Consider the following 18,991-nt stretch of genomic DNA (forward strand, 5'->3'; position numbering starts at 1 on the left):
CGAGCGCGAGACTCGACGATCGATCTTCCATGCTTGCAAAACGATGCATCTTCTTGGTAAAAGAAGCTCTTCATGCTTGGAAGAAACTACTAGCACGGAGTTGCTAGTGCGAGCTAGTAAGAAATGGAGAGATGAGGAGAGAAGAGAGGGAATACAGGAACCCACAAAGGCGAGTTAAGAATACCTTCGCTATGCAAGACCAGCTGCGTTCTTAAAAGCATATTTGCGTCGGTATTCGTTCGAGACGTTGCTTGTGTACAGAGAAAAACATATATATATATATATATATATATATATACACACGCGTTTACAAGGCACACATGGGTGTACAAGTATATATCGGTGCGACCAAAGGCAGGAGAGGGGGAAGGGGTGTTGCGACGAAACCGTTTGAATTTCTTCGCGCTGCAACATCGTTAGAGCTCCCTTGGGAACCGTCGAAGAAAACGCGCGAGCTCTCCGCACAGCTTCATTCCGCGGTGTTCCGCGGTAAAGCTACATACCTTCGCGCGTTATAACGTCTAGAATTTCGGTTCTTTATTCGGTGGTAATGGGATTCCCGTTTGCCCCCCGGCCTCGGCAGCGCTTCGGCTTTGCGATCGAGCGAAAAATTCCGAACAAGACGACAATGTTATCAAAGTATTTCGTATGCTTGACTGAGAAAGAGGAGAAAGAGGCTTTTGAAAAAGTATACGTAAATACATATGTGATTTATGTAGCGACGATGTTCTTTTTTTTTTGTAATCTCTTTAGAACGATGATTGAAAAAATATGTAGAAAAAAAAACAAAAAAAAAGAAAAAAAGAAAAACATCAAATATTTCATCGATTTTAATAGCGATATAAACTCTTGGCTAAGTCCGAACAAAAATCAATTCTATTTGTTCTTTTTTCTTTTTTTCTTTTTTTTTTTTTTCATGAACTATTTCAATTTGTTCAGAGATAAAAGAATATATCGTTATATTTTTAACGAACAACAAATCTTATCTATCGCATGATACGACTTAAAACCTTGAGAAAATGTCGTTGCATTAATAAAACTGTCTATTTATCTTTATCAAAGTTTATCGAACGATCGTATTTTATAGATGAATTCGAGCATCTACTTGGAACCTGCGAGATATCGATGAAAAGATGACGTAGCTCGAGGCAATCGTACTTTCGTAAAATGACGCTTGTCCACTGTGCTCGAACGCGTCCTGCTGCTTATTACCCGCAAATTTACATTGATGGCAGCGAGAGGGTGTGCGCCCAAACGAATTGGTACACGGTCTATTTCAACCCTTTAACGTCAAACGATCGAGCTCTTGAGCTCATTGAATCATAACGTTTCGCCGGCTTTCCTACCATGTACTTTATAATATTTTACGCAACAATGCATCTTTCGAATCGTTCTGATTTCTTTTCATCGGAATTCCTTGCGACGATTTACGCTACTTCTTTTTTTTCATTCTGCCTGTAAATTTGCATGATGGGAGAAAAATATATATATATATATATATACGTATATATAAAATAAAAAGAAATAACGAGTAATCCGCTTTGTGATCGTACAATTTTTCCGTGCACGTCAATTTAATTCTCTAGAAAAAAGTTTCAATCTAAAATCAAAACCTGTCATCAGAGATTTCTGGAAAATCTTCAAAATTCTGACAGTAAAAAATGGTAAAATAATTTGCTAACTTTTATTCGGCCTCTCGTTTTTTTTTTTTTTTTTTTTTTTTTTATCCTTTTTTTCTTTTTTTTTTTTTTTTTTTTGCTGCCAAAAGATTGAAAGGTTAGAGAGAATTTTTTGTTGTCGTTTTTCTTAATGAAATTAGTTGAATGAAAGCGTGAATATCTTATTTAAGAACGCAATCGATCTGTGTAATAAAAGAGAGAAGAAGAAAGGAGAGGAAAAAATTGAGATGTTTTATCTGAACATATCCAAGTCCGATAAGACCTAATATGCACCAACTGTTATCTTATCACTTCGGAGAGCACATTCTGTACACCATATGCCGTTAACGAGTAACCGTATCGCATACCTACAAACGCGCGTGTGCGTGCGTGCATGCATGCACGTGAACGCGAACGTGATCGGTCCGCTAAGCGTGAACACGGGAGTGTTATCGAGCAATCGAGATCATCAGGAATTACTCGTCGACGCGATGCGACGTGCCGCTCGATAACGCGTACGCAACTTTTTTTTTTTTTTTTTTTTTTCACGCGACTTCCGCGTACATAGAAAATTCGTTACCATCGCTTTTTCGTTCGCGAGAGAACGATGAAACGGATCGTCGAGCACCCTTTGTCGTCATAACGTCGGTGCGAATTCAGTCACGATTTTGATGGGCAAGGAGGCAAGGGAGGAGGGAATCGAATATTCGTTCAATTTCCTGAAGGCTGGAGAATGTCGAGAAACGTAGAATCGAGTATGGTGAAAAATATCGTTGTACCTCTCTACGCACGTACGCACACGCACAAATCGTGTCTTCGATTTTTCGTCCTCATTACGAGGAGCCATCCGTGGCTTCGTTAATTTTCTTGCGACGCGATAAGGTCTCCCTAAGCCAACGTAACAGGTAATACAATAGCTAATAGACCATAGTGCTCGTGATATCCGTTTCCAAAGAAAGCTTACGTTACGCGATATTAATTTTGTGCCAAGGATAAGAGGATTCGACGTATCCACTATATTTTTATCTCCGCGGCCAATATCGGTAGTATCCACTAGTTATAACGTTTATATGATTCCGTGTTATCAGGGACAGGACATCGTTCTAACCTCCAAGTTAAAAATTCATTCGTTATCGTTATCAAGAAGAAAGAAAAAAGGGGAAGAAGAGAAGGATAAAACAAAAAAAGATAATAAATAAAACATCTCAACGATCGGACTCGTCGTAATGCAGTCTTGACGACACGACGCGATAAATAAAAGACGCAATTTCTATTCTTATCTGTTCACAAAAGAGATACGAGACATTTGGAATAATTCGAGAGATAGACAGAAGTTTCGGAAGTCGTCCCTTCAATTATTTCGCGTCCTTTCGAAGGAACCCCTTTTCGATCTATCGAGGATAAATTATCCGTTGCTCTACTTGCTAAGGGTGACAGGTGCCATCGTCGAAACGACTCGAACAAATTTCAATTTGATTATCCTTCCCTTTCTGTTCTCCACCGAGAGTCCACTGTCGTGGATCTCAACTTGGTTGGTAGACGTTGCATACAAACGATTACGCATTCAAGGGGCTACCTAAGGTACGGGCTACGACGACGAAATGTCGATAGCTGTGTACGTTCCTTGTGTTACCGATGACGCTACTGCTGCCGGGTACCTCTAGTAGTGGTGATGCCTTTCGTGATGCCAATGATGGTGGTAATGGTAGTGGTGAAGGTAACAACGTAACCGCCGCTCGTTACTTTCCACTTAAGCGACCGTGATGCGAAGAAAGCTTTTCCTTCTACCTAGCGCAGCTTTCCCAGAGCTTCTGCTATCGGTATTGCCTTCTTCCCACTCTACCCCAGACCTCTTTCCATTGGCTTTCGGCTCTTAGTTTCCTCGATCCCTCTTCCATCCTCCTCTTTCTTTGACCCCTCTATTATTTCAATTATTAAAACGTACCGCACCGCACGTTGTAATCTTCCTTTCGCCTCTATCGAGACCACTTTCGCAACGAATCGACCATTTTCCAATAGCCATTACATAGACGATCTTCTTCACTAGATCATTCGAGTGAACACATAAGATCGGAACTTTGATAACATACGTTCGATTAGTTTCGTGTATAACACACTTTGTAAAAACATAATCTACACGCGTTTCGTTTCTTTAATACTAGTAACTAATTTATAAATTGGAGTTGATAAATTATAAATAATTATTAACGAACGATTAGAGATAGAGTCCATTCCTAGAAATAGAGTTGATTCCTTTTCTGGATTAAGTTTTACGAGGCGTCGACGTACCCCTTTCAGGTTGAACGACGATAGGATGGGATATAAATGTCGTCGTGAAGGGTGGAAGAAGCAAATGGGTAGGGGCGGTACAGGCTTCGTGTTCCTCCGCAATAAAATGTCGCCGTGCGTGATTACCATCTAAATGAATGCAAAAACGCACGCGCAGAAAACTCGTATTGTTCGCGAAAGGAACGTACGACAACGGCAGGAAATAAGCTTAGGTCACGAGGAATCGGCGCTTTCGTCGCTCGTCAACTTGGACAATAAAATGCTAACCTACGATAGTTGGCTTCTAATTAGTCCTTTTGCGACGAAAAAAAGGCAAAGAAAAAAAAAAGAATAAGATGTCCAATTTAATCAGTGAGAAATGAACAATTTCTTATCAAATACGTCGAAAGAGATATTGCAATTCGAATCGAATTGTCGAAATAATTATCATTAATTATTTATTTTTCGTTTGTCTTTATATATATATATATATATATATATATATATATATATATATATTAATTATCATAATTATTAGAACTTAAATGAAAACATAAATGATGAATAATTTTAATTGAAAGGACATAGATACACGAAAAGTAATTAAATGGATCAAGAATTGGTGGTGCCTTTCGCGAAAATCGAAGCAAAAGTACTTGGGGAATTGGTTCCTAATTTCGAAAAGCCTAAGAAAGAGAAGGCTATTGGGAAAGTAGCTAGAAGCTTCGCTTTCTAACGACTGTGTCTCACGCTACGCGATTACCATGGGACTTTTCGGAGCATACGAGATGTCGACGGATATGATCGATCTCGTCGGAAATAACATTTCTTCCACTTTGCTTCTATTCTGACCATGTTCTCGGCGCCTTATGCCAGCCATCTTTTTCGTGACTAATCGATCGGGCCAATGACTTCATAAGCATGGAAGCAACATGAAAGCTACTTTTAAATACGTTTCTTCGATGTTACTATTTATTTTTTTTTTCTTTCTTCTTTTTTCATATCCTAGTCCGTTCAAATGGACTGCCTGCTGTCTTCGTGTGACTATTTTGAAGATAGTAAATAAATCGAATATATTTCTAAAAATAAATAAGTAATAAAGTACGGGTTCTATTTTTTTAATAATACAAGAAATAAATAGAATACGATGGTCTTCGAATAGCACTTTAAAAATATTTCGCATAATGTAGAGAATATAGTACGAAAAAGAGAGAGAAAAGGTGGGCGTTCTTCGAGGAGTTTTACGTGATGGAAACGATACGGTAGCATCGAATGTGACGGAAAAAGATAGAAGGAGAGAACGGTAGCGTCGAGTCAAACAGAAAAGTCTTATTCCCCATCTGACTCTGACGGCGTCCATCGCGCTAGAAGCTAACTTTAGTCCCCGCTGACGGGATTATCCGTCACTCGAAATTGGCAGATCGCAGCCGCGATCGCAGCAGCAGTCGGAGATGCGATCTCTACGGCCAATTACGTAACCAGGTCGACATAGCTCGGTGGCATCGCGACGGAAATATTTGGCCTGTAATATCGTTCATTTTCTCTCTTCCTCTTACTCCTTGAAATTAACTCTATTGTACACTTTCAATATCAAAAAAATATAGATAAAGGCGATTCCGTCTCATTAAACAAAAAGAAAAAAAAAAAAAAAAGAAAAACCAAAATAATCTATGAATCATCGTCTGAAATTAAAAAGATTCCTTGGATGAGTTTATTTTCTTATTCCGAGTTGGCAAACGATTTCGTCGAAGCCATTTTGCTTTATGAATATTCGAGTATGGATTTGGAAAAAAACGATGGCAAAAAATGAATTATATAGAAAATATAAGTTCGCGAAAAGAAAATCAATGTATTACGTTAGAACGTTGCCAAGTTCCTAACTACTACTTACCACTTATTACTAACTTGTAGAAATGCGTTACATTGGTAAACGTTTGGCGAATTCGCTCGGTCGACTAGATATACCGAGTACATCCGAGTGATGATAATTTCTACTGGTCTAGCAAACGATCAACATCGTCCGCGCATTCGGCGTATCCCGAGTAAACTCATTTGATGCCCCTGGGACCGAGGGCGAGATAGAGGAAGAGGATTAACTCGGTGGAGATCCTCAAATAACAGTTTCGCTTGCCGTACCAACCGTATGACAGGTCATTTAATGTTGCAAACCACGAAATCTCGAAGGAACGATCGAAGCCACTTTCCCGACCGATCCTTCGAATAATAACAACGTCATGCGTTTTCCATCGGCTCAATTCGACAACTTTGGATTATCGATTTCTTCGAAACATCTCTTTCTATTTCTTTCTTTCTTTTAATCGACAACAATAATAAGAAATAAATCTTGAAACGATTCCTTCCGAGGCTTTCGTATTAAACGCACAAGAACTCAGTTTGTTTTTAATCTAGTAAAACTATAAAACGTCAAGTACAGCCATAAACTATCCCTCTCCAAGTCGTTATCGTTTCAGCATAATTATTATTACTGCTCTTTTAAAAGGATATAAAAGCACGTCGGATACTTTATCGTTGGTGGTTAACTTAAACGATTGGACTAGATGAACGAAAATATCAATAATTTTTTCAAAGATTAACGGAGCTTCATTATTAAGTTATCGTAATTAAAAACATTTCGAAAGGGTCGAAAATGCAAAGGGAAAAGCTGAATTCGAGATTGATTTTCTCCTCGTAAAACGTTGATACGTCCTATAGAATCTCTATGAATTCTTTTCGTCGTCGACTGCGAACAACGAATAGGCAAAGTAATTGTTCTGATTTATGCGCCGTGTGAGTCTCGCTTAAGCGACGAACGACACTGGAGCAAGCCAAGGGGAACGCGATGTTCAATTATATGGCCAACTGGCTGTACGCCAATCACGCTTTGGTACATACGTACTTATGTACTTACGTTCCTTTGATTCGTTCGTTTCGCTCGATCATCGCCGTGGGTCTTGCCTTCCGCTATGAGCCTTCCATGCTAGACGATGATCGTTCGTAAACTAAACTTTTGCGAAAGATCGCATATGTTTTTCGTCTGTTTGACTTTTACGTACGAACTTTCTTGTTTCTTTTTATATTTGTTTACTATACAAGGTGGTATTTCACTAGCGTTTCGTATATTCCTAATTGACCTTCAAGGATAAATAATCATTGATTTCCGTACTGTCGATTTATGTCAATGAAAATGTTATTTACCCATTAGACAAATGAAAACTAATTTATTGAAATACGACGAACTATTTGTGCCTATGCACGTATCGTTCGTTTATGTATCACTTTTGAAAATATTTATCTTGTTTTTCCCTTTCCTACGTATCGAAATTAAACTTTGAAGAAAGTTTCGAAATAGGTCAAGATCGAGTCGATTCCGTCGTGCTATTTAGAACCTCATCGTTCGCAGAAACTAGGTTGAAATATTTTTTCTCTTTTTTTTTTTCTTCTCTTTCTTTTTTTTTCTTTTTTCAAAGCGGACTTTATAATTAAACGAAAAATCGTCAAAGGACAAACTTTTTTTTTAGAATTATCCGTATTAAAGACATCTTCTATTTTTTCTTTTTTTCTTTCCCGCAATGATCGATTTTTACGACGAATGGAAAACTGGTATTTCCTTGAACGTCGTATAACGTCGTTTTATTTCGAAAACGAGTGGTCGATCTCACTTTTTCGTGCTTGCCATCATGCCACCCACCTACGATCGTTTTTCGTCGTCGGATGAATAAAACAGACGACTTCGTAATCGTAAATCGATTTGCCCGGAAAATACTACTTTAATGATCCCTGCCATATTTTACGAGCTTATATCTATCCTTTGTAGCGAGACAAGGGTGGCACGGTCAGGCAGTTCTATCACTGTCACCTACGAACAGAAGGGAACTGCTGCTTTCTATTATAACGACGTTTCGCATTTATTTATCATCGAAATCTAACTACCTTTCTTTCTTTTTTTCGAGATCAATCAATTCAAATGTTAAATCGACTAATTATAATTATCGATGATAACTATGATTATATGCTATATCTATCGTATAAAACAATTTTGCCAAGAGATTTATCATCGACGAATAAGTCACGGTTTCGTTATAGACGCTTGTAAATCATCGAAAGCAATTGATCGATCGTGACAGACACGTTTCTCTAGAGATCGATTCAAGATGCTTCGAGATGTTCGTCAAATTGACGCAAATAGATTAGTGCCAAGTAGATCGCAAACAAGGCCAAATATCTTTATCGTTCGTAAAAGTGTCTAAGGTTAAGTGACTCGCGAACGAATTAGTTGAAAGACTCTCGATTAATTCTCTGCTCCCAAGTAATTCTCTTTCTTTTTTCCTTCTTTTTATCTGCTTTTTCTTCGCAGTGCACTCATCGAGATTAAGGCCGATGTCGAAGAGAACGCACGAAAGTTGGGTGACCATCGATTCGAGGTGCGGACTTTTTCCTAGAAATTTAAAGGCAAAGTCGCATGGTTCTCTCTGAGTGAGAGCGGTAATCGTAAAGTTCGACGCCGAAAAGAAAAGATTCCGAAGAGAAACTTTAACTGCAAAGTCCTACAGTATGTACGCAAACGCTATCGAAGAAAGCTTATCGATCTCCCTCTCCCTTTCATTCTATTTCTTTCTCATTTTCTTATGCTTGCAGCTACTCTTTCAAGATTATCTATCTTAGTTATGTTTCATAGGGTATGAAAATTTTATTTTCTCTCTCTATCTATTTATCTATTTCCCGTAATTGTAAGATATTTATCAGTTATCGTCATTATTTCGTTCGATTTACACATATCCATTGAAAATCGTAGAAATTATTCGCGACAAAATTAATTGCGCCAAGCCAAAGTTTTTCAATCTCCGTTGAACGCTGGAACGATATTAACTCGATTATTTCCTCCAATTAAGTCAGGAAGAAAAAGAAGATAAAACACACAGAGTTGCGCTTTCTTTTCGCCGGCGTGACGAGGATTTTCTCGGGAATAAAAAAGGCAAAGTTCACCAAATTTATCAGGTGATAAATTAATTTTAAAGCCGTTTAATCGTTATCCCTTTCACAGCTCTATTCTTCAATGCGAAATAAAAAAGTATTTCATCCCTTTCCTTTTATTTCTCTTATAAAGATCGGCAGACTATGATTGCATTTAGCTTTGATTCGAATTAATAAATAAAAATAAAAGTATCTTAACGCAATGCATTCGTTCGCTAAACGATTCTTATAGCTTTTGTACAATTTAACGGTAATATCGAAAGACCTACAGGATGGATAAAAGTGACAGGACGATTGACATGACCAAATCGAGTATAACGGTTGAACTATGTTGAGGGAGGGAAAGAGACACAGAGAGAAGAGAAAGGATGAGACGTATAGAATCGAAAACCGACGTGAATCTGGTGCCCAAACGACAGGTGGATCTGCGGGTAGCAACGAGTTTCAGGCCATTACTACCATTGAATATTTCAGCGATGGGACGCGCTGGGAAGTTGCCGAGGGAAGACAGAGAAACGGACGACCCTGCGTCTATTATTTATTGCGTTACACTCGCGGCAAGGCAAAGCTCTCCCTCCCTCTCTTTCTCTGTGTTTCGCGCACCCTGCAAACGTTCCTACGTCTCACCCCTATCACTGCCGGTCCCGTACATCATTGCACATTATTCATACGACGAAATTTGAATTATACATTCAATAGGAACGTCGAGACGTCTCGTAGAGATGCCTTGAGTGCAACCACGACGTTCCTTTCCGTACTAAACTATGAAAACTAACGTTCGAGTATGGCATCCAGAGCATACTATTTGGAAAATGTCTGGAAAAGGAATGGAACGTCGAATGGATGGAAATAATAGTCTAGAAAGGTTCCTGTCGATCGAGCAAATATTGCGATTGACGGAATTTTGGAAACTTAGTTTCCGACGATACCAAGAGGGAGATAGAGATAGAGAGAGATAGAGAAAGAGAGAGAGAGAGAGAGAGAGAGAGAGAGAGAGAGAGAGAGAGGCCAAAATAATATCACTACTCAAAAGAAATGTTTTCATTACACTTTGGTCCTGGCATCGCAACGCATCTTCGTCAGCTCCATAGAAATTGCAGTTTTAGTCGGGTCGTGCATTTTGATAAGGGGAGCTAATAGAGCGCGCTCGACTTTTTCTATGTATACCCGTTCTTATGTACACGTACACGTACGTAGCTACATAGGTAAATACATACGCACTCACTGCTCTTTATATTACGCGAGTTTAAATTCGTTCCATCTCGGCCGACAGAAAATAGAGATTTGTAGAGTTAAACTCCGTCGTCGAGCGTTGGCCGAGATGGAAAACTAGAAATATAAAGAGAGGATGAGAGGAACACAGAGTTCGTGCGGAATGCGAGACGTTCATATCCATCGTAAAACGAATCGCGTAAACAAGAGCGCACGCGTGCTCTTCCATCCTACGATTAAATATTCGTCTTCTCTTTTCTTCCATATACATTGCATCGCATAGTCCTTATAGAGATGAGTGAGGGAGAGAGAGAGAGAGAGAGAGAGAGAGAATAAAAGAAAAAACATGAAAAATAAAATTATGCCTATAAGATAGCCGTACGTACCGCATTGTAAACATTGAAAGCCCATACTGTTTCTACTTCTCTTTAATCTTTACTTACACAATGTATCCGCTACCTCATTATTCAAGGTATGATGAGCGATGAATTATATTATATTACACTCGTGGTTATTACTTCACGTACGTTGCAGCGAATAACAGCGAGCGCGAAAGAAACATTTTTATTTTTCTTTTTTCTTTTTTCACTCGATATTATCATTCAACGATCGTGGCTTTAACACGATACGAACGAAAGACGCATTGAGGGTGCATCATTGACGCAATTCAATTATCGATTTCGATACGTAAAGAGAGAGTAAAAGAAATAAAGAAAAGAAATAAGAAGGAACATTGTTCTTAGAATTCCCGTATCCGGCCTAAATTTCGCTACGAATTCGAGGTTTCGCGGCACGAGGCATGGCACTCCGCGGATAATTCCGGAAATTGGAGCTGCGAGTTCTGCTTCTCGTCTAGGAGACGCACGTTTTAACCCCGTAGAATTTTCTCCTCTGAAACGTTTCTTCCTCCGCCATTCACATTACCATTTTCCGCGCAGAAAGAGAGTTTTTAACATTCACAGAGCAAAGGGGGATTAAACGATTTAAAAGATTGTCGAGAAATTATGCATTCCATTTGAAGGACGCGTCAAAGGGTTCCCTCAGCGAGAAAGAGAGCGATAGAGAGGAAGAGGGGGAAACGGAGATAGATAGAGAAAGAAAAACGTAGACGGGAGGAAAAGAGAGAGAGAGAGAGAGAGAGAGAGAGAAGAAACGTTTAGGAACACATTCGAGTCTCCGCTTCTTCTGTGAAGAGCTTTTTTCAAGCTTTTAAAACATAATACAATGAAGAACAGAGAGAGAGAGAGAGAGAGAGAGAGAGAGAGAGAGAGAGAGAGAGAGGGAGAGAGAGAGAGAGGGAGAGAGAAGAAAAAGGCGCAGCTCGTCGAAAGATAAATTCTAAAGCGTTACGACAAATCGTATTTGAACGGACACGCGAAGATCTTTCTCTCTTTCCTTCTTTCTTCCTTTCTTTCTCAAAAACTCTCCAAGTATAAGAATCGATTGTGAGTTTCCGACGTTAATACCGGACTGAAAGCTCAAGGCAACCTTACGAAAGACGGTAGAGACGAGCAGTCTGACAATAATTTATAGCGAAGTACATCGTAGAGAACAATTAGAGGCACGCGATCGGTTTACAACACGCAACTCTTTGAAAGTGAAATTTCCAAATAATCGAGAAGGACCAATCGTTCTTAACCAATCTTGGCGGCTATAACATGATAAAGGAATTTCGATTTCGATAAGTGCACGTAATACGCAAACTATCGTATCGCGAGCTATCTCTCATAATTACTCAAATCTTGAACGTTATAATCTCGATAAAAGATGTCACTGTGTAAACAGAATTAGAAAGAGATAGAGAGAGAGAGAGAGAGAGAGAGAGAGAGAAAGGGAAGAATGGACAATGAAATTCGCACGAATCTATCGATGTCTATAATTTTCAAGGATAGCAATAGAATCGAAAGAGAGAACGAATGGATGGACGAAAACGTAGTAGCATTAATCGTTGCGAAAACGATCGAGTATAAATTCGAAAACCAAAACCAGCTCGATCCTCGAAAATTTGTAAAGTTTCCACCCAGTCCTTTCCATTCTCGGTCGCCTCGTGTTTTACGTTGCAACGACCAATTCGACACGTTTATTTAGATCGACCGAATTATAAAAGCTCGGCTACTGTATTATATTGGACGTATTTTAATCGCGGTATCGCACATACAGAACGTATCTTCCAGTCGATTTTGCAGTTGCCAAATTAAAATAACTTTACGGGTTGTCCGGTGATGCCGGTAGTCGTGTTGTTGGTTTTGATAGCAACGAAGCGGACAAATGCTGCAAATGAAGCAGAAGAAGGAAACAGAGACGACACGGAAACAAGATAAAAAAGAAAAAAAGAGAAAAAGGAAAAGGAAAAAACGGTCGAGAAAAAGGAAAAGGAGAAAGATTTCCTTTTATTTGATCCAACGAGTGAGTCAGAAGAACAGAGAGAACGAGGGAAAAGGAGAGAAAGAGAAAGAGAGAAAAGACGAAAGAGATCGAGCTGTAAGAGCAGCGACACTCGTCGAGCCTGCAACGAATTGCTTCTCATAGAAAAACGTTCTTTCCCTTCCTTCTCTATCCTCATTTGGCCACCCTTGGACGTTCTTCGTGACGAACTGCTTCTTAATTTCGTAAGTGAGGAAGAAGAAGAGGAAGAAGAAAAAGAAGAAGAAAAAGAAGAAGAAGAAAAAGAAATAAGAGAAACAGCGACAACGAAAACAGGAGACTTTCGTGAAAAGGCAAGCTTCCTTACGTCGAATTCACCCTCATTCGCCGTTTTCGCCCTCTGTCTTTCCTCCACCTCCCCTTTCCATCCGTACCGGCGATAATGAAAAAGCTGCGGGTCGTTCTAAGGTGCAGCAAAATGAGACATCGACCAGGAGGAGCACCCTACAATTTTGCCACTTTATCCGACTCCGTCGAAGCACGTGCTTTTTGGCTTTATCGAAATCAAGGTTGAAGAGCATCGATCCCTAACTCGACAGATAGACATGTTTTCTTTTTCTCGTAGTAATGATAAGAATGGTTTACGAAAAATTGACGTAGAATGGAATGAGACGAAATAGGACAGTATAGAGTAGAATAGAATAGAAGAGAATAGAATAGGATGAAATAGGATAGAGTAGGATAGAATAGAACAGAATAGAATAGAATAGAATAGAATAGAATAAAGTGGAACAGAATAAAATAGAATAGAACAGAACAGAAACTGAATCCTCTCAATCGTTATTTCTGATCGAAGTTTTAAGCGAAACGTTGACATACATTTTTCCCCACGCATTTCTCGAAACTTTTCTGTTTACCGATATTCAACGTTTTTTGCGTTTGGATCATTTTCAGGAGAAACTTATTCTCGATCGGTTATGACGAATCTTTGTGGGATAAGTCGATGAAACGAGCCTTCCTCCCAAAATCGAAACCCGAAAGAAAGGAAGGAAGGAAGGAAGGAAGGAAGGAAGGAAGGAAGGAAGGAAGAAGAAGAGTTGAGTTTCGAGTATCCACCGGTAAGTAGATCTAAATATAACATCGGACTATGAGCACCATCGCGTCGTAAACCTAGAAACAAGATTTAAACATTTGCGACTCGTATGTCTCATCCCCTGCTCTTAATTTCATTTTACGAGGCAATATAATTCTTCTCATGGAACCGAGCGAAAATTAATAACATACGACTTCGAGAGAACGTAAACGTACCGCGTGATAAAACTCCACGAAATTCAAGGAAGGCTGTCGTTTTATTGTTCGAATTTTATAGTTCCAAGTTCGATACTCGATTTTATCCGAAATCGATGAATTACCAGCTCGATCGATTTTTCTCCAAAACTTATACGTACGTATCTACCTACCTATCTATCTACCAATCTCCTACGTATATGGTGGATATGTTCTACGGGTATATCCTTGATCGCAGACCATGAGACCATAAACGTTACTTGTCCACCGATTGTACGATATTTATCGAAGGACTTTTATAAGGGATAACGACCATATGTCGAAAGTCCGGTAATACGATCGAATTAGAAACAGTCGACATTGGTACTTTTCGCCGAGTTCTAAAGGAAAAGAATTAAGAAAGAAGGAAAATAAAAGGAAAAGCAAAGGAAAAGCAAAGGTTTCTCGATAACGGTGAGCAAAGCAACACAATTGTAACGCACGTACCACTGAGAAACAATTAGTGGGCGACATTCGCGTTGGCTACCGGCGCAGCTGTAGATTTTCGATATCGTATTAACTCTAGCATCCAGCAATTAATATTCTCGAGTGATATTTATGGTCACGAAGAATTAAATGGCTTTGCGGTGTTTCGCAAACGTTGAATGCAACCGAGGACTCGCGTGGCTTCATCGATAACCGCTCGATCGTCGTTGACACGTACACGAGACCGAATTTGAATATGCTTTTCGTTATGGTATTGGTAGGAGAAAGAACTAGAAACAGAGAGAGAGAGAGAGAGAGAGAGAGAGAGAGAGATAGAAAGACAAAGACCGATAGAGAGATAAAATAGCGTAGGCGAGGGCGAGAGTAAAATCCATGATTGAGATATATGCTAATTTGTTTTCAAAGAGCGCGCTATTAATTCTTAATTAAGCTAACGCAGTGGCGCAGCCGCTCCAGTTTGGCAGTACACATTAAATGGTTACACCTCATTGAGATGCTCTGCGATGTATCGAAACTTGGCCAGGCTTCAACTACAAATGATTAGAGCAACGAAACGGCGTTATAATAGCAATGGTTGCGTTGTCCTATTAACCCATTTCGTGTGACAATCTGAGAGAGATAGAGAGAGAGAGAGAGAGAGAGAGAGAGAGAGAGAGAGAGAGAGCAATCCTAACGGCGATAGGAGAATAGTTTTGCGAGTTGCAAAAAAGGGCCATGAAGATAAAAAAGGATGGCCGAGGGGAGCAAACGCTTTCCCAACGCAAATCCCGGAAACGATCGTCGTTTCTCGCGCGATCGTGCGTGCATCGTTTTTATTCCGAATTTTTTACCGGTGTCGCGTGACATTTGAAAAATTCGAATGTCCGCCCTACGGATCGCTACCTTCCCATTTTTTCCCCAATGCGCTACTATTTTTCCGCGCCACAGACTTTTCTACTTTCTCGTTTTATTGTTTTTTTTTCTTCTTTTTTTTCTACTTTCTGTTTCTTTTTCCTCTTTCTCTCTCCCTCTCTTCTATTTTTTTTTTTATTTTTTAATCGAACTAATCCAACCAAGCATCATCGCGACATAGATGCATATGTATATAGTTTCATAAACGTTTCGGAAAATAATAACCCGACGATCGTTTCCTCTTGAATGTAATTTTACGGAAGGCTTGGTAATGAGACTCGTAGGGGAAAAGTAGCATACCACCAAGCAAATATTTGTCAAGAAAGTACGTACCTCTACATACATATGTACGTCCGGCAGGTAGCTCTCAAGAAATTCTACATTTCCGAGAGGAGAACGCGCCGCGTAAGTACTTTTCCAAGCGATCGTAATACGACGTCGAAATCGGTGGAATTTCTATTTTCCTTCTCCCTCAGTATTACGGCATGGAGAACGGCGACGTAGACGAACCAGACGAAGTCGACGATGACGACGACGACGACGACGACGACGACGACGACGACGACGACGACGACGACGACGACGACGACGACGATGCAGACGATCGACGACGGTGATGCAGCGTGTTTACGAGAGGATGGTGCGTTCTCACGATCGAACCCGAGCGAAGAAACGGTTAAGAGAGAATAAAAGTGATGTCGCGAAACTTGGCGAGAATCGTGGGAGAACGACAGAACGATTTTATGTACTAGTCGGCTTTACGATGATCCGAATTCCCTCGGTACCTATGCTGCGGGATTCGCAAACGTGCCGAAAATATCGTTCGTGCGCAAGACTCGAATAGAAAGAGAAAGAAGGAAAGAAAGAAAGAATAGAGCAAGATAGATAGATAGATAGATAGATAGAGAGAGAGAGAGAGAGAGAGAGAGAGAGAGAGAGAGAGAGAGAGAGAGAGAGAGGAGTTAGAAGAAACGAAAGTTAAGTCATTCGAGACGAACGATTTGGCGAGCTGAATTCACGTCGATGAAAATCCTCTTTTCGATGATTCCTTTCGACGAGTCGAGAAATCCTCTCACTTTTTACGTTGTCCCAATCGACAACGAGACGATGGAACCAACAACGAGAAAACCACACGAACGGATGCCACGGACGCGAGCATGATCGATGCACCGAGGGGACGTGGTATCAGCTACCCGTGCTCTCTTTCACCCTTTTAAGTTCACCACGCAAACTCGTGTTTGTATGCGCGTTATCGTTTCGATGCTCGAAGGTATATATGTAAAGTTGCGTTCGTTGTTAGTTAAACTTTCTATGTTATATACAATAGCCTTCGTCTGTTTCCTTTCTTTTTTTTTTTGTAATATTTTTTATCCCCAATACGAATATTTTTTACAAAAGATCCAAACATCGAATTTAATCCAAATACAATCGAAATATAACTATGAAAGTCCACGAAAAGTCCATTTCGTTTTTTGTTACTTAATAGAATTGCAGAATCAGATTTATTTAAGGCAATTGCAACGTAAGCAAATTAAATAAGTATATAGAAAATAAACGAACAAAAGATTTATCCTTAAATGGTAGGAAATATAGTACAACCTTATTTATACATGCATCGGTGGATGATTACGGTCAGCTCGTTCGCACGTAGCGTGCATGAAAGTGGTAATTTGACACTAGCTCAGTAGTAGCGGCATGCTAAGTTTTGAAAGAGAATGGGTAGGGATGACTCGCATATTCTGAAATCTAAACATACTCTCGTAGCGCACTGTACGTAGAGAGGGAAAGAGAAAGATAGAGATAGGAAAAGAGAAGGGGAGAAAGAGAGAGAGAAAGACGAAAAAGAGAAACGAGTAGAGAAACATGGTCTGGCAGAAAGACACAGCCAAGTCCGAGGCGGAGGAGAGAAAAGAGGGATAGAGACGAAGCTTGTTTAACAGGCCGGCTGGTATTCCTCGCGACTCTCGTGTGACTCACGACTCCTTATTTTCATCGAAAATAGCTGGCTAGCGCTGCCCGTAGAAAGACGATTTACCCGAGCAGAACACTCGAGTTTACTCTTGTTCTCTTTATCTTCTTCGAGTATTACAAAGTTTCCTTCTTTTATGTTTTTTAAATAATGTGTCGGTTTAAAAGAAAATTAATGGTTTATTTTGCATAAACGAGTACAATGTATTTTCACGGAGAAACTATTCGAATATTCTTTCCACGTGAACATTGTATGCACCACCATGCACATAAAAGCAGAGCAACGTGTAACACTCGACACTTACGCCAACCGTAGCAACGAACTAACGCTTCGCCGCTTTTAAGTCGATATCCCGTTGATGGAAATAATGGTCTAACCTTCTTATTAAATTCTAAACGCGGACTAACGCCGTGGATTCTGCTGAATGATAAATTTCCCGAGGAAATCGATATTCTGCAGATGGAAATAATAGTTTTCATCCTCGTTATGTACCGTTCGTTACGCTTTAAACAAAAGATAAATTAAAATGGTCAGAAATGTATAGATGGAGCTCCCAGTGTTAACGAACGAACAATTTACTCGATGATTTACAAAGCTCTATCGTTATTATCGCCGATCTTTTCGCACTATCCTAATTATTTATCCACTACGTTTACTCGCACGAGTAATACGTACGTATTATGTACCCATCATCAGGTGGTGTCGTAAAAATGCATGACCAAAACGATAAATTAGGTTTCGTGGAACATCGTGGAATGTGTGTGTCTGTATATATATATATCAACAAAAATATCACATTCGAGCAATAGATGATTTCTCATCATTCGGACTTCTCGACCGGTCCGAAATTTAGGCGAAAGTAGGATCAGTGATAGATAATTAACCACTATTAAATTTATCAGGGGATAGTCGATTCTATTTCGATAAATGATAAAGCAAGTAAACCAACGAGTCCCCTTGAATCGGTAATGATTTCATTTTATTTTTGACATTAAATGGACGTTTACTTTTTTCTTTTTTCTTCTTTTTTATCTCTTTCGTTAAATCTATTTGAAAATTGTCAAACGTTTTTACAGAGTCGAAGATCGATCGACTGCAATATTCAATATTATTTCACTCTTTTTACTATCGCAACACGCGAGTGGGACCACCGAACGTTTCTAATGTTTATATGGCAGTACTTTTCAAACTATGATAGGTTATACGCTCTCCCAAGTGAAAACGATTTTTCAAAGAACTCATATATACGATGATACATACAAATTTTACGCGCAACGTCAAATATTAATATTTATTTTCTATGAAAAACGATACATATTTGTATATTTCACACGCACGGAAAGTATATTAGAAATTTTGCAATTACATGAAATCATGCATCATATTTTCTATATTCCTATATAAACAAAAATACAACATTTTTAACGCTATCTTTTATAAGGAAAATAAAAAATTTCTCACATAAAATCATACTTTGAAGATCACCGATATCGATCGAATTGTCTCGTATTGTGATCTACCAACACGTACACTGTCTTTCTGTTGCAACGAAGGGATGCAACGAAGATAGGTATTATCGAGTAATGACTAGGTACACGTACGTACATTACATATCCGGAAGTTGGTCCAACATTACCACCTTCCTAACGTGGTAGCATAAGTTCGTGTCATGGCTTTATTATAGGAACATTTACGAACTCGATGAGAATAACACCTTTCGTACGTGCGTTACATCTTATAAACACGAGCAGGAAATTCGTATCGATGTACAAAGATCTTTAAGTTTCTTTCGAATATTCGACTCTTCTCGACTCATTTACTTCAATTATATTGCATCTTGTCATTAGAATTTAATGATCTTCTCGAGTACGCTTGCTCTATACTT

General features: G+C 39.3%; 1 protein-coding gene and 1 long non-coding RNA gene across 29 annotated transcripts in view; one reads left to right on the top strand and one right to left on the bottom strand.

Annotated features, from left to right (window-relative positions):
• The window catches only part of LOC124432323 (CUGBP Elav-like family member 1), a 264,155-nt gene that overhangs the window by 191,442 nt on the left and 53,722 nt on the right, over positions 1–18,991 (bottom strand). The window lies entirely within an intron of this gene.
• The window catches only part of LOC124432332, a 204,220-nt gene continuing 189,741 nt past the window's right edge, over positions 4,513–18,991 (top strand). Inside the window, exon 1 of the long non-coding RNA XR_006944230.1 lies at positions 4,513–13,591. This is a non-coding gene — a long non-coding RNA (uncharacterized LOC124432332). The remainder of the gene's footprint in view (positions 13,592–18,991) is intronic.

Source organism: Vespa crabro, chromosome 24 (assembly GCF_910589235.1).
Source record: "Vespa crabro chromosome 24, iyVesCrab1.2, whole genome shotgun sequence".
Classification (NCBI taxonomy): Eukaryota; Metazoa; Arthropoda; class Insecta; order Hymenoptera; family Vespidae; genus Vespa; species Vespa crabro.